The 13,349-nt window shown below is 44.9% G+C and overlaps 1 protein-coding gene across 1 annotated transcript in view; it reads right to left on the reverse strand.

Annotated features, from left to right (window-relative positions):
- PIWIL2 (piwi like RNA-mediated gene silencing 2) overlaps window positions 1-13,349 on the reverse strand; it is a 243,951-nt gene that overhangs the window by 181,019 nt on the left and 49,583 nt on the right. The window lies entirely within an intron of this gene.

Genomic DNA, 13,349 nt, shown 5'->3' on the forward strand with positions numbered 1-13,349 from the left:
ATATTCTAGAATACCCAATGCGTTAGAATCGGGCCACTATCTAGTCAAATATAAACTCCAAAGTATAGGCTGTGAACCCACACAAATTAGTGGACCTTGAATGAACAAATAGGTCCTGAATGGTCCAGTAATGGGACCTAGTAGAGGTAAAAACTGGGTGGGAGATCGGGCAGAAAAGTAAAAAAAAAAATGCCTTTAAACCTGAGCAATGCTAAAGTGGCTGCACCTGAAAAATACCATGAGGCAGCTATCACGCTGGTATAGTCTGTACACAAAAATCCCTGGTGTGCTGGCCCCAGCTGCCAACTTATCCTCAACCAATTCCCACAATCCATCTATTCTGACTCAGCAGTCTCTACTATAGATTTAGAAACATCCTTAGGGGTGCACGCATGTGGGGGTGCACGCAAGTGTCCCAGAAGCAAAGCGTCACAGAGCTAAGCGTCGTGATACAGCAGTTATTCCATGGCATTTAGTCAGGGCAGGAGTCAGGTAACCCACACTCTGCACTCCCCTCTATCTATGTGCTTTATTCCTATCCTCCTATGTTCCCTTGCAATCCACTTTCACCGCACAATCCCCCCTCCATCACGACTCATACATCAGCTTCTCACTCCTTCCCTCTCCCATGTACAGCTCCCATGCACTTCTCACCTTTCTGAAAAACCTCAGCCTATCTTGCCCAAACTCTCTGCACAAAAAAACTTCATACAATTCCAGAACCTACTTGCTTGTTATCTTCCTACTCCTACTGATTTCAGGGGACATCTCCCCCAACCCTGGTCCACTATCCACCAACCTCAACCCATACCTTACCTCACACAGAAACCTTAATAATCTTACTAATATTACTTGCACTCCTTCATCTCCTTTTAATCGTGCCCTTTAGAATCCACGGTCTGTATGCAACAAGCTTCCTTTCCTACATAATTACTTTCTGAAAAACTCTGAATCTGCTGGCCCTCAAGGAAACCTCGATTCAGGATTCTGACACGGTCTCTCCTGCTGCCATTGCCCATGGTGGCTTACAATTCTCACATTCCCTGAGACCCACAAACAGACATGGTGGTGGAGTCGGCATACTTCTCTCCCCACAATGCACCTTCCAGGTCATCCCCCCAGCTTCATCACTCTCATTCCCTTTTTTTGAGGTCCACACCATCAGGCTCTTTCGTCCCCTCTCCCTCAGAGTAGCGGTCATATATCGGCCTCCAGGCTCACCCACCCACTTCCTGGACCATTTATCTGCCTGGCTGCCGCATTTCATGTCCTCAGAACTACCAACCCTTATCCCATAAACAGCCCCACTTCCACATCTGCCTCCCAGCTTCTATCACTAACAACTTCTCTAGGCCTCTCACAGCTCTCAACCTGAGACACACAAGGACGGTAAAACCCTTGACTTGGTCTTCGCCCGGCTCTGCTCAATCTCCTACCTAGATAATTCACCGCTTCCCCTATCTGACCACAACATTCTCTCCTTCACACTCACAAATCCTCGCCCACCCCTGCACAATCCTACCTACCGCATTCAGAAATCTACATGCCATTAAGCCTCATACACTCATCATTGTCTCTAATCTTTTCTTTTTCCTGTCCTGATCTGGCTGTACATCAGTTCAATGACACTCTTAGAAGCACCCTTGATCAAGTAGCTCCCCTCACCCTCAGAACCTCCAAACACAGAGTGAAACAGCCCTGGCTCACATCGCAAACCCGATTTCCCCAGTGATGCTCTAGGTGTGCTGAACGCTTATGGAGGAAAACACGCACACCAGAAGACTTCATACACTTCAAATTTATGTTAAGGACCTAAAACTCTGCCCTTCACCTCGCCAAACAGACTTACTTCACCACCATGATCTCCTCACTATCCAACAACCCCAAGAAACTTTGTGACACCTTTCACTCCCTCCTCAGGCCAAAAGCACAAGCCCCTATCACAGACATCTGTGCTGATGACCTGGCCTCCCACTTTATACAGAAAATAGACAATATCCGGCAGGAAATCCGCTCAAAATCACCAAGTTCAGTGACTCCCATGCCTCCCTGCATTTCCCCTGGCTCACTCTCCACATTCGATCCCATCACAGAAGAAGTCGTCTCCAGGCTCCTCTCTTCTTTTCGTCCGACAACATGCACCACCGACCCCATTCCCTCACACCTCCTCCAGTCTCTCTCTCCAGCCGTCACAACTCACCTAACTACAATCTTTAATTTCTCCCTCTCCTCTGGCATTTTCCCCTCCTCCTGCTAACACTATCATTACTCCATTACTAAAGAAACCCGCTCTTGACCCATCCTGCCCAAATAACTACAGACCAGTCTCCAATCTCCCCTTCATCTCTAAACTCTTGGAGCGCCTGATATACTCCCGCCTTACCCGTTACCTCTCGACTCACTCCCTCCTAGACCCTTCACAGTCCGCTTTCCGCCCCCTACATTCGACTGAAACTGCACTCAAAGTGACCAATGACCTTCTGACAGCAAAATGTAACGGTGACCACTCTCTGCTCATTCTTCTCGACCTTTCTGCAGCTTTCGACACTGTTGACCACCCTCTCCTACTCTCTAGGCTCCAGTCACTAGGCATTTGGGGCACTGCTCTCTCCTGGTTCTCTTCCTACCTTTCTGATCGCTCCTTCAGTGTTCTGTTCTCTGGCTCCACTTCATCTCCTCTTCCTCTCACTGTCGTGGTACCTCAGGGCTCAGTCCTTGGCCCCCTTCTCTTGACCCTCTACACGGCCCCAATTGGACAGACCATCAGCAGACTTGGCTTTCAGGATCATCTTTATGCTGATCACACACAACTATACACGTCATCCCCTGATCTTACCCCCGCTGTACTACAGAACGCCACTGACTGTCTGTCTGCAGTCTCCAACATCATGTCTGCTCTCTATCTGAAACTCAACCTCTCCAAAACTGAACTTCTTCTGCTCCCGCCATCTACTAACCTCCCTAAAGCTGACATTTCCCTCTCCGTGGGTGGCACCATAACACCCCGGCAGCAGGCGCGCTGTCTGGGTGTTATGTTTGACTCCGATCTCTCCTTCACATCCCATATACAATCTCTTGCCCGCTCGTCCTGCTTACACCTAAAGAACATCTCTAGAATCCACCCTTTTCTCACCATGGAAACAACAAAAAACCTCAATGTCGCCCTGATCCACTCCCGTCTGGACTACTGTAATGCTCTATTAATTGGCCTCCCCCTCACGCGATTTTCCCCTCTCCAGTCCATCCTTAATGCAGCAGCCAGGGTTGTCCATCTGGCTAATCGTTACTCGGACGCGTCCACTCTTTGCCAGTCATTACACTACTGGCTGCCCATTCATTACAGGATACAATTCAAAGTACTTGTTCTCACTCACAAAGCTCTCCACAGTGCGGCACCCCCTTACATCTCCTCCCTCTTTTCTATTAGCCTAACCGACCGCTGCGCTCTGCAAATGACTTTCGACTAACCTCTGCACTAATCCGTACCTCCCACTCCCGACTCCAATACTTCTCCCGTGCTGCACCAATCCTCTGGAATGCTCTACCCCAAGATATTAGGACCATCCACAATTTGCATAGTTCTAGGCGCCCGCTCAAAACACATTGGTTCAGAGCGGCCTACCACGGTCACTAATCAAAGTCATTTTATGTTTGTGCGTGTGTAGCCCATTCACTATCTCCATCTATCCCCCACCCCCTGAAGATGGCTGGACCATCATTGTAAATACATCATTGTAAATACACACCTGTACTTTGTATCTCCCCCACCTCATTGTAGATTGTAAGCGCTCACGAGCAGGGTCGTCTTATTTTGCTTTAATTATTGTATTGTTAACGTTGTTACTTATGACTGTTGTGTTTGAAACTGTTTAACTGTAAAGCGCTGCGTAATATGTTGGCGCTATATAAAGATTATTATTATTATTATTACACATAGAGTCTGGTAGGGCGAAAAAGACCCGATGTGTGTCGCCACCAGCTGTGGCTTCGTCAGGGGCAATTACTGCTTGTGTCTAATAATCCTTATATGCCAGCATAGTTGCTAGGACTCAGTTGCTAAGGTAACGTAAATACATAGTCATAGCGCATGCGTGACGAACATCGGAATACTGCTATATAAAGACGAGTTTCTAAAGAAAAAAAACAAGTCACGTGTGCATTCATATCAATAGAACCTACAACTGATCGGCATACCACCTAGAACATGGATGCTAAAAAGACGTATATACCCCATCGTATCACATGTACTAGAGTCAGGTTTAAGGGTGAGAGGTAACAGGTAAAACCTTGAGCATGCGCTCATGTCTCTATTACCTGTGCCTAATCAGTATCGTCCCTCAAGATAAGTTACCAAGACGACGCTTGCACATACTCATGTCACATGCGCTAGAGCCCCCGACGCACAGCACGTCTTGGTCAGGGTGGTACATAAGCCGTGCAAATCTGCTTATAGATACCTATTATTCATATGATTATAGACACAGCAAGTTTCAAAAGGCCCCGAAGTTACAAATTGCCCCATTAGATATGGTATAATTTTACATGTGGCGCAAGCTACTACCACCCAAACCAGTGCAGTCAGTAATGCCACAAACACCCAGCATAGATACCAGGTGTACGTAAGATTGACCCTGCTATAAGACACTCAATCAAAAAACAGAAAGGATAGTATATTGAGCGAAACACGAGACCTGCAAAGAGTTTTTCAGTGGCCCGATGCCGTAAGGTGCAGTATGCAGCAACCCCCACAATTTACCCAAATGTGTTACCTGTCATAACAAAGCATAGGGAAATAAATAGAACCCGGCGTACAAAGACATAGGCCAATATTAAGTATATCCACATGCCCAAATCCTAAAAGTCAACCAAGCCAATATCATTAACCCACTACAGGCGTGCTTTGCCCCCAAAAGTCACTAAAGCCGGCATGTGGCCACAGCCACAAAAAGTTCAACCGATGTGAATAACCTGCTTTAAAAATGCTACGTCAGTAAACAATTTTTTATTTTCATTATCCGTGGCTAATTTAGAGCTTAATTAAATCAGATTTTAGAATCAACAGCTTATACAATATGTTGGGGTAGTTATCCCTTGCATACGGCAATAATACAGAGAGATTGTATGCTGCTTATGAAGGAACCTATAAAAGGAAAAATATCATAAACAATAATTCAGAATGAATTACAGTGGTTATACATATACATCAAAAAATCACAAAGGCAACAGTTGAATAATATCTTCAGTCATGGCGAAGTCCATAAAAGAGGAGATTAAGCCTGTTTATAGAACCAACAAAACTTCCCCGTTCAAACCAGATGGAGTTAAACTTTTAAGGTTAAAGATCCACTTGGACTCCCGTTTAACCCCTTCATGACCCAGCCTATTTTGACCTTAATGACCTGGCCGTTTTTTGCAATTCTGACCAGTGTCCCTTTATGAGGTAATAACTCAGGAACGCTTCAACGAATCCTAGCGGTTCTGAGATTGTTTTTTCGTGACATATTGGGCTTCATGTTAGTGGTAAATTTAGGTCGATAATTTTTGCGTTTATTTGTGAAAAAAAATGGAAATTTGGCTAAAATTTTCAAAATTTAGCAATTTTCAAATTTTGAATTTTTATTCTGTTAAACGAGAGAGTTATGTGACACAAAATAGTTGATAAATAACATTACCCACATGTCTACTTTACTTCAGCGCAATTTTGGAAACAAAGTTTTGTGTTTTTTTTGCTAGGAAGTTATAAGGGTTAAAAGTTGACCAGCGATTTCTCATTTTTACAACGAAATTTACAAAACCATTTTTTTTAGGGACCACCTCACATTTGAAGTCAGTTTGAGGGGTCTATATGGCTGAAAATACCCAAAAGTGACACCATTCTAAAACCTGCACCCCTCAAGGTGCTCAAAACCACATTCAAGAAGTTTATTAACCCTTCAGGTGCTTCACAGCAGCAGAAGCAACATGGAAGGAAAAAATGAACATTTAACTTTTTAGTCACAAAAATGATCTTTTAGCAACAATTTTTTTATTTTCCCAATGGTAAAAGGAGAAACTGGTCCCCAAAAGTTATAGTACAATTTGTCCTGAGTACGCCGATACCCCATATGTTGGGGGAAACTACTGTTTGGGCGCACGACAGGGCTCGGAAGGGAAGGAGCGCCATTTGACTTTTTCAATGAAAAATTGGCTCCAATCTTTAGCGGACACCATGTCGCGTTTGGAGAGCCCCTGTGTGCCTAAACATTGGAGCTTCCCCACAAGTGACCCCATTTTGGAAACTAGACCCCCCAAGGAGCTTATCTAGATGCATAGTGAGCACTTTTAACCCCCACAGGTGCTTCACAAATTGATCCATAAAAATAAAAAAATACTTTTTTTTCACAAAAAAATTATTTTAGCCTCAATTTGTTCATTTCCACATGGCCAACAGGATAAGATGGATCCTAAAATTTATTGGGCAATTTCTCCTGAGTACACGGATACCTCACATGTGGGGGTAAACCACTGTTTGGGCACACGGCCGGGCTTGGAAGGGAAGGAGCGCCATTTGACTTTTTGAATGAAAAATTAGGTCCAATCGTTAGCGGACACCATGTCGCGTTTGGAGAGCCCCCGTGTGCCTAAACATTTGAGCTCCCCCACATGTGACCCCATTTTGAAAACTAGACCTCCCATGGAACTATGGATAAAAAATACCCAGAAATACTAAAAAGAACCAGCACTGTCAAAAACAGGCATAAAACATACTCCAAAAAGGATATAAACACAAGGAAAGGAGTACCAAACCACCCGTAAATAAAATCTAATATTTATTAGTAATAAATATAAAAGCATGTAACATAAAATACAAATACAAAAATAGTATCAAAAAGTGTATATTACCATGGACAAACAAATTAAAATGGGAAGGACACAAACAGAAACCAACCACTTTACATAGTGTACACAGGACCATACATATCTGGCATTACATATAGCAACATCTAACACAGGTTAGAAAGAAAGATCCAGGGTAAAACCACATGAATCACCACAATTGTGGCCCAAGACTAGGTATCCCGAACTCAGTGTGATGTATGCCAGTCAAAGTAAAGGTATCTCACCCACATAGGTCCGTGTGTGTGGTTAGACGCAGCCCCAACGCACGTTTTCTTTCCTCAAAAATTATTTTTTAGCCCGCAATTTTTTATTTTCACAAGAGTAACAGGAGAAATTGGACCCCAAAAGTTTGTCCTGAGTACGCTGATACCCCATATGTGGGGGGGAACCACTGTTTGGGCACACGTCGGGGCTCAGAAAGGAAGTAGTGACGTTTTGGAATGCAGACTTTGATAGAATGGTCTGCGGGCATCATGTTACGTTTGCAGAGCCACTGATGTGCCTAAACAGTAGAAACCCCCCACAAGTGACCCCATTTTGAAAACTAGACCCCCCAAGGAACTTATCTAGATATGTGGTGAGCACTATGAACCCCGAAGTGCTTCACAGAAGTTTATAACGCAGAGCCGTGAAAATAAAAAATAATTTTTCTTTCCTCAAAAATGATGGTTTAGCAAGCAGTTTTTTATTTTCACAAGGGTAGCAGGAGAAATTGGACCCCAATAGTTGTTGCCCAGTTTGTCCCGAGTATGCTGGTACCCCATATGTGGGGGTAAACCAGTTTTGGCGCACGTCGGGGCTCGGAAGGGAGGGAGCACCATTTGACATTTTGAACGCAAGATTGGCTGGAATCAATGGTGGCGCCATGTTGCGTTTGGAGACCCCTGATGTGCCTAAACAGTGGAAACCCCTCAATTCTAACTCCAACACTAACCCCAACACACCCCTATCCCTAATACCAACTGTAGCCATAACCCTAACCCTAACACACCCCTAACCACAGCCCTAACCCCAACACACCCCTAACCCAAATCCCAACCCTAACCATAATCCTAACCCTAATCCCAACACACCCCTAACCACAACCGTAACCCCAACACACCGCTAACTCTAACCATAACCACAAGACTAATCTTAACCCTATTTCCAACCCTAGCCCTAATTCCAACCCTAAGGCTATGTGCCCACGTTGCGGATTCGTGTGAGATTTTTCTGCACCATTTTTGAAAAATCCGCAGGTAAAAGGCACTGCATTTTACCTGCGGATTAACAGCGGATTTCCAGTGTTTTTTTGTGCGGATTTCACCTGTGGATTCCTATTGAGGAACAGGTGTAAAACACTGCGGAATCCACACAAAGAATGGACAAGCTGCGGAAAATACAGCATAGCGTTTCCGCGCGGTATTTTCCGCACCACGGGCACAGCGGATTTGGTTTTCCATAGGTTTACATGGTACTGTAAACCTGATGGAAAACTGCTACGAATCCGCAGCGGCCAATCCGCTGCTGATCCACAGCCAAATCCGCACCGTGTGCACATAGCCTAATTCTAAGGGTATGTGCACACGATGCGGAAAACACTGCGGATCCACAGCGTTTCCGCAGCTGCGGGTCCGCAGCAGTTTCCCATGAGTTTAAAAAAAACGCTGCGCACATGCTGCGGAAAAAACTGTGCAGAAATGCAGCGGTTTACATTCCACACATTTCACTTCTTTCTGCGGATTCCGCAGCGGTTTTACAACTACTCCAATAGAAAACCACAGTGAAATCCGCAGAAAAACCGCGGTAAATCCGCAATAAATCCGCAGCGGTTTTACACTGCAGATTTATCAAAACCGCTGCGGAAAAATCCGCTGAGGACCAGAATACGTGTGCACATTCCCTAACCCTAATTCTAACTCTAGTGGAAAAAAAAATATATATTTTCTTTATTTTATTATTGTCCCTACCTATGGGGGTGATAAAGGGGGAGGTTCATTTACTTTTTTTTTTATTTTGATCACTGTGATAAAACCTATCACAGTGATCAAAATGTACATGGAACGAATCTGCCAGCCGGCAAATTCGGCGGGTGCACTACGCATGTGTTTGCCATTTTGGAAGATGGCGGCGCCCATGGAGAAGACGGACGGACACCGGGAGGCTCGGTAAGTAGGAGGCGGGAGATCGGGGCATGGGGGGGCGTCAGAGCACGGGGGGGGGGGGGGGGGGGATGGTATCGGAGCACGGGGGGAGCAGACAGGAGGATGGGGGAGCAGACAGGGCGACGGAGGGTAGCGGAGCACAGGATGGAATGGAGGACCAGGGAGGAGATTGGTGGCGTTGGGGGGGCACATCAAGGTTTCCAGCCATGGCCGATGATATTGCAGCATCGGCCATGGCTGGATTGTAATATTTCACCAGTTTTCATAGGTGAAATATTACAAATCGCTCTGATTGGCTGTTGAAAGTGAAACTGCCAATCAGAGCGCTAGTAGCCACGGGGTGGGGGTGAAGCTCCCCCCCACCCCGGGCTAAAGTACCACTCCCCCTGTCCCTGCAGATCGGGTGAAATTGGACTTAACCCTTTCACCCGATCTGCAGGGACGCGATCATTCTGTGACACAGTATATGCGTCACAGGTCGGATTGGCACAGACTTTCATGACGCATACGCTGTGTCACAGGTCGGGAAGGGGTTAAGTAATTCAAGGGTAATATCACCACCCCTGATATCTGGTTGAACCGACTCATGTCCCAAGATCCTTGTTCATCTAGATTGGGAGTTATGCACAGCCAAGAAATGTGAGGCGAAGGATGTTGACATTTTGCAGTTTTCCTTATCGTTTTTAGCAGTCACGATGTTGGAAAAAGCTGCTGTATCCTCCTCTTTAATTCCTGTGTCGTCTGCCCAACGTATATCTTCGGACATGGGCAAACTAAAGCATAGATTAGATTTCTTGATTTCCAGTTGAAATAGGACTTTGTAGTAATCTGACACGGGAAAGAGGACACCGCACGGCAGAGCTCGGAAGAGAAGGAGCAACGTTTTGGAATGCAAACTTTGATAGAATGGTCTGCGGGCATTATGTTGTGTTTTCAGAGCCCCTGATGTGCCTAAACCGTAGAAACCCCACCACAAGTGCACCCATTTTGGAAACTAAACCCCCCAAGCAACTTATCTAGATGTGTGGTGAGCACTATGAACCCCCAAGTGCTTCACAGAATTTTATAAATGTAGAGCCGTGAAAATAAAAAAATCATATTGTTTCCACAAAAATTATCTTTTCACCCCCAAATTTTTACTTTCAGAAGGGTAATAGGAGAAATTGGACCATGAAAGTTATTGTTCTATTTGTCCAGAGTACGCCGATACCCCATATGTGGGGGGGAACCACTGTTTGGGCACACATCGGGGCTCGGAAGGGAAGTAGTGACGTTTTGGAATGCAGACTTTGATATAATGGTCTGCGGCCGCCATGTTGTGTTTGCAGAGCCCCTGATGTGCCTAAACACTAGAAACCCCCCACAAGTGACCCCATTTTGGGAACTAGACCCCCCCAAGAAGATTATCTAGATGTGTGGTGAGCACTTTCTATTTTTTTTTCCACAAAAATGATTTTTAGCCCCCAATTTTTTATTTTACCAAGGGTAGCAGGAGAAACTGGACCCCAAAAGTCGTTGTCCAATTAGTCCTGAGTACGCTGCTACTCCATGTGTGGGGGTAAACCACTGTCTGGGTGCACGGCAGAGCTCAGAAGGGAGGGAGCACCATTTGACTTTTTCAACGCAAAATTGGCTGGAATCAATGGTGGACCCATGTCACGTTTGGAGACCCCCTGATGTACCTAAACAGTGGAAACCCCCAATTCTAACTCCAACCCAAACCCCAACACACCCCTAAACCTAATCCCAACCCTAACCCCAACACACCCCTAACCCCAACACTCCCCTAACACAAATCCCAACCCGAACTAGAAAAACCTAACCCTCATCTCAACACATCCATAACCCTAATCCCAAACCTAACCCTAATCCCAAGCCTAACCCTAATCCCAAACCTAACCCTAATCCCAAGACTAACCCTAATGCCAAGCCTAAGGCTTCTTTTATACTTACCAGGTTTTTTGCGACAAGTTATTGTGGGCTTTTTTTGCGGGCTGCATTGCCGCAATTTTCATGGTAATGTACCGCAAAAAACTTGTGGATTGCCGTTTTTCGGGTTTGCAATACTATGGCAAAAGTATTGGAAAAAAAACGTTGGTCTGCAAAACCGGAAGTCACTGAATTACAATGGGGGCCGTGTCCGTTAGCCGTGAAAAATATCGAGCAGGCTCGATATTTTTTCACAGCCGTAAATACGGCCCTCACGGCCATACGGCGCTCCGTAGAATTATTGCGGCCCATTTTTGCGGCCCCATAGAAATCTATTGAGACTGCAAAAACGGGACGCAAAACCACGGTAAGTGTAAAAGAAGTCTTAACCTAGCCCTAATATTAGCCCCAACCCTAACCCTAATTTTAGCCCTAACCCTAATTTTAGCCTCAACCCTAACCCTAATTTAACCTCAACCCTAACCCTAATTTTAGCCTCAACCCTAACCCTAATTTTAGCCCCAACCCAAACCCTAATGGGAAAATGGAAATAAATACATTTTCTTTGTTTTATTATTTTTCCCTAACTAAGGGGGTGATAAAGGGGGGTTATTTACTATTTGTTTTAATTTTGATCACTGTGATAGGGTTTATCACAGTGACCAAAACGAACCAATAGGAAAAAGCTTCCTATTGTTGCCAGGTGCCTGCGGGCAGATCTTGGCGGGCACACTGCGCATGCCATTTTTTTTCTGTTTAAAAAGGCGGCGCCCCCTGGAGGAAGCAGGAGGGCCGAGGAGCATCTGGAGACACTGGTAAGTATGGGGAGCGACCTATTTCTCTCTCCTCTGATGTGCGATCACATCAGAGGAGAGAGAAATTAAATGGCAAATCGCGCTTTTTTTTTTACCGGCGATCGCAACCCGAATCATGTTCTCTGGGGTCTCGGCTACCCGCGGCAGCCGAGACCCCTGAAAAAATCTGACTCTGGGGGGTGCTATACACTTTTTCCAAAGCGCCGTTGATTAACGGAGATGTGGTTTAAGTACCCTTAACTACCGCCGTTAAAAGGCGTATCGGCGGTCGTTAAAGGGTTAAAACATCCACACCACTAGAGAAAAGAAAAAAAAATTAAACAAATCTGAAAGAAGTCGTGTCTGCCTTCTATGGACACAAGACTAAAGCTGCAGCCCCAAATCCCAAAAAGTTGGTATGTTGTGTCAAATGTAAAGAGAATGCAATCATATGGAAATCTTTTTTATGCCATATTTTACTCATAACAGAACATATAAAATTGCAAAAGGTGAACATTAGACAATTTTCTATTTCATTTGATAAAAATCAACGCATTTAGAAAATGATAGCAGCAACACATCTTAAAATCATTGGAGCAGGGACAAAGTCTGGAAAAATAAGTGGCACTAGTAAAAAATAGCCGGAGGGTCAATTTTCCACCAACTTACATGACTGTGTATAAAAGAGCATGGTAGAGAGGCAGAGTCTCTCAGAAGCAAAGATGGTCAGAGGATCAACATCATCTGTGAACTGAACAATCTGTGAACTGGGTGTAAAAATTGTGCAACAATGTAAGCAAAAGGTTTCTAAAGTAAAATTATCCAAGAAGTATTGTGTCTCCTTGCGGAGATTGACAAGCTAAGCATGCCGAGATGAGGAGACTGAAAGCTGCAATGCTCCTCTGGGAAATATGCTATTTATGCAAATTGTCTCTTCAGAGAGGAAGAGAATTAGAACTCTAGTGCCACCTATTGGAAGGTAGCAATCCTACAAGTCAATGTGGACCCTTTAATGAGCCTTGTCACATGACTTAGGATAGTAGCCAAACCAGAATCTCAATTTGCAGACACTTGGATATCGGTCAGACACCTCTCACACAGCCAGATCTCCACTTTGCACTGACGAGGGGCAGTACCCCGAAACACGGTGTCTGCAAATTCAGATTCTGGTTTGGCTTTTATCCTAAGTCATTTGACAAGGCAAGATAAAGGGTCAACATCGACTTGCAGGATTGCTACCTTCCAATAGGTGACACTAGAGTTCTAGCGCTCTTCCTCTCTGAAGAGACAATTTGCATAATTAGCATAAAGTAAAATTACAAAGACTTTGAATTTCCTTCATCTACAGTACATAATGTCATCAAAAGGTGCAGAGATTCTGGAGAAATCCATGTGCACAAGGAATAAGACTGACAGGCAATTCTGGATGCTCATGATTTCCAGGCCCTCAGGCAGCACTGCATTAAATACAGGCAAGATTCAGTCGAGCAGATCACTCTGGGCTCCGGAATACTTCCAGAAATCATTGTCTGTGAGCACAGTTCACCGTGCAATCCACAAATGTAAGTTAAATCTCTATCATGCCAAAAAAAGCCAAATAGCA

The sequence above is a fragment of the Ranitomeya imitator genome, chromosome 4, assembly GCF_032444005.1.
Source record: "Ranitomeya imitator isolate aRanImi1 chromosome 4, aRanImi1.pri, whole genome shotgun sequence".
In the NCBI taxonomy this organism is placed as follows: domain Eukaryota; kingdom Metazoa; phylum Chordata; class Amphibia; order Anura; family Dendrobatidae; genus Ranitomeya; species Ranitomeya imitator.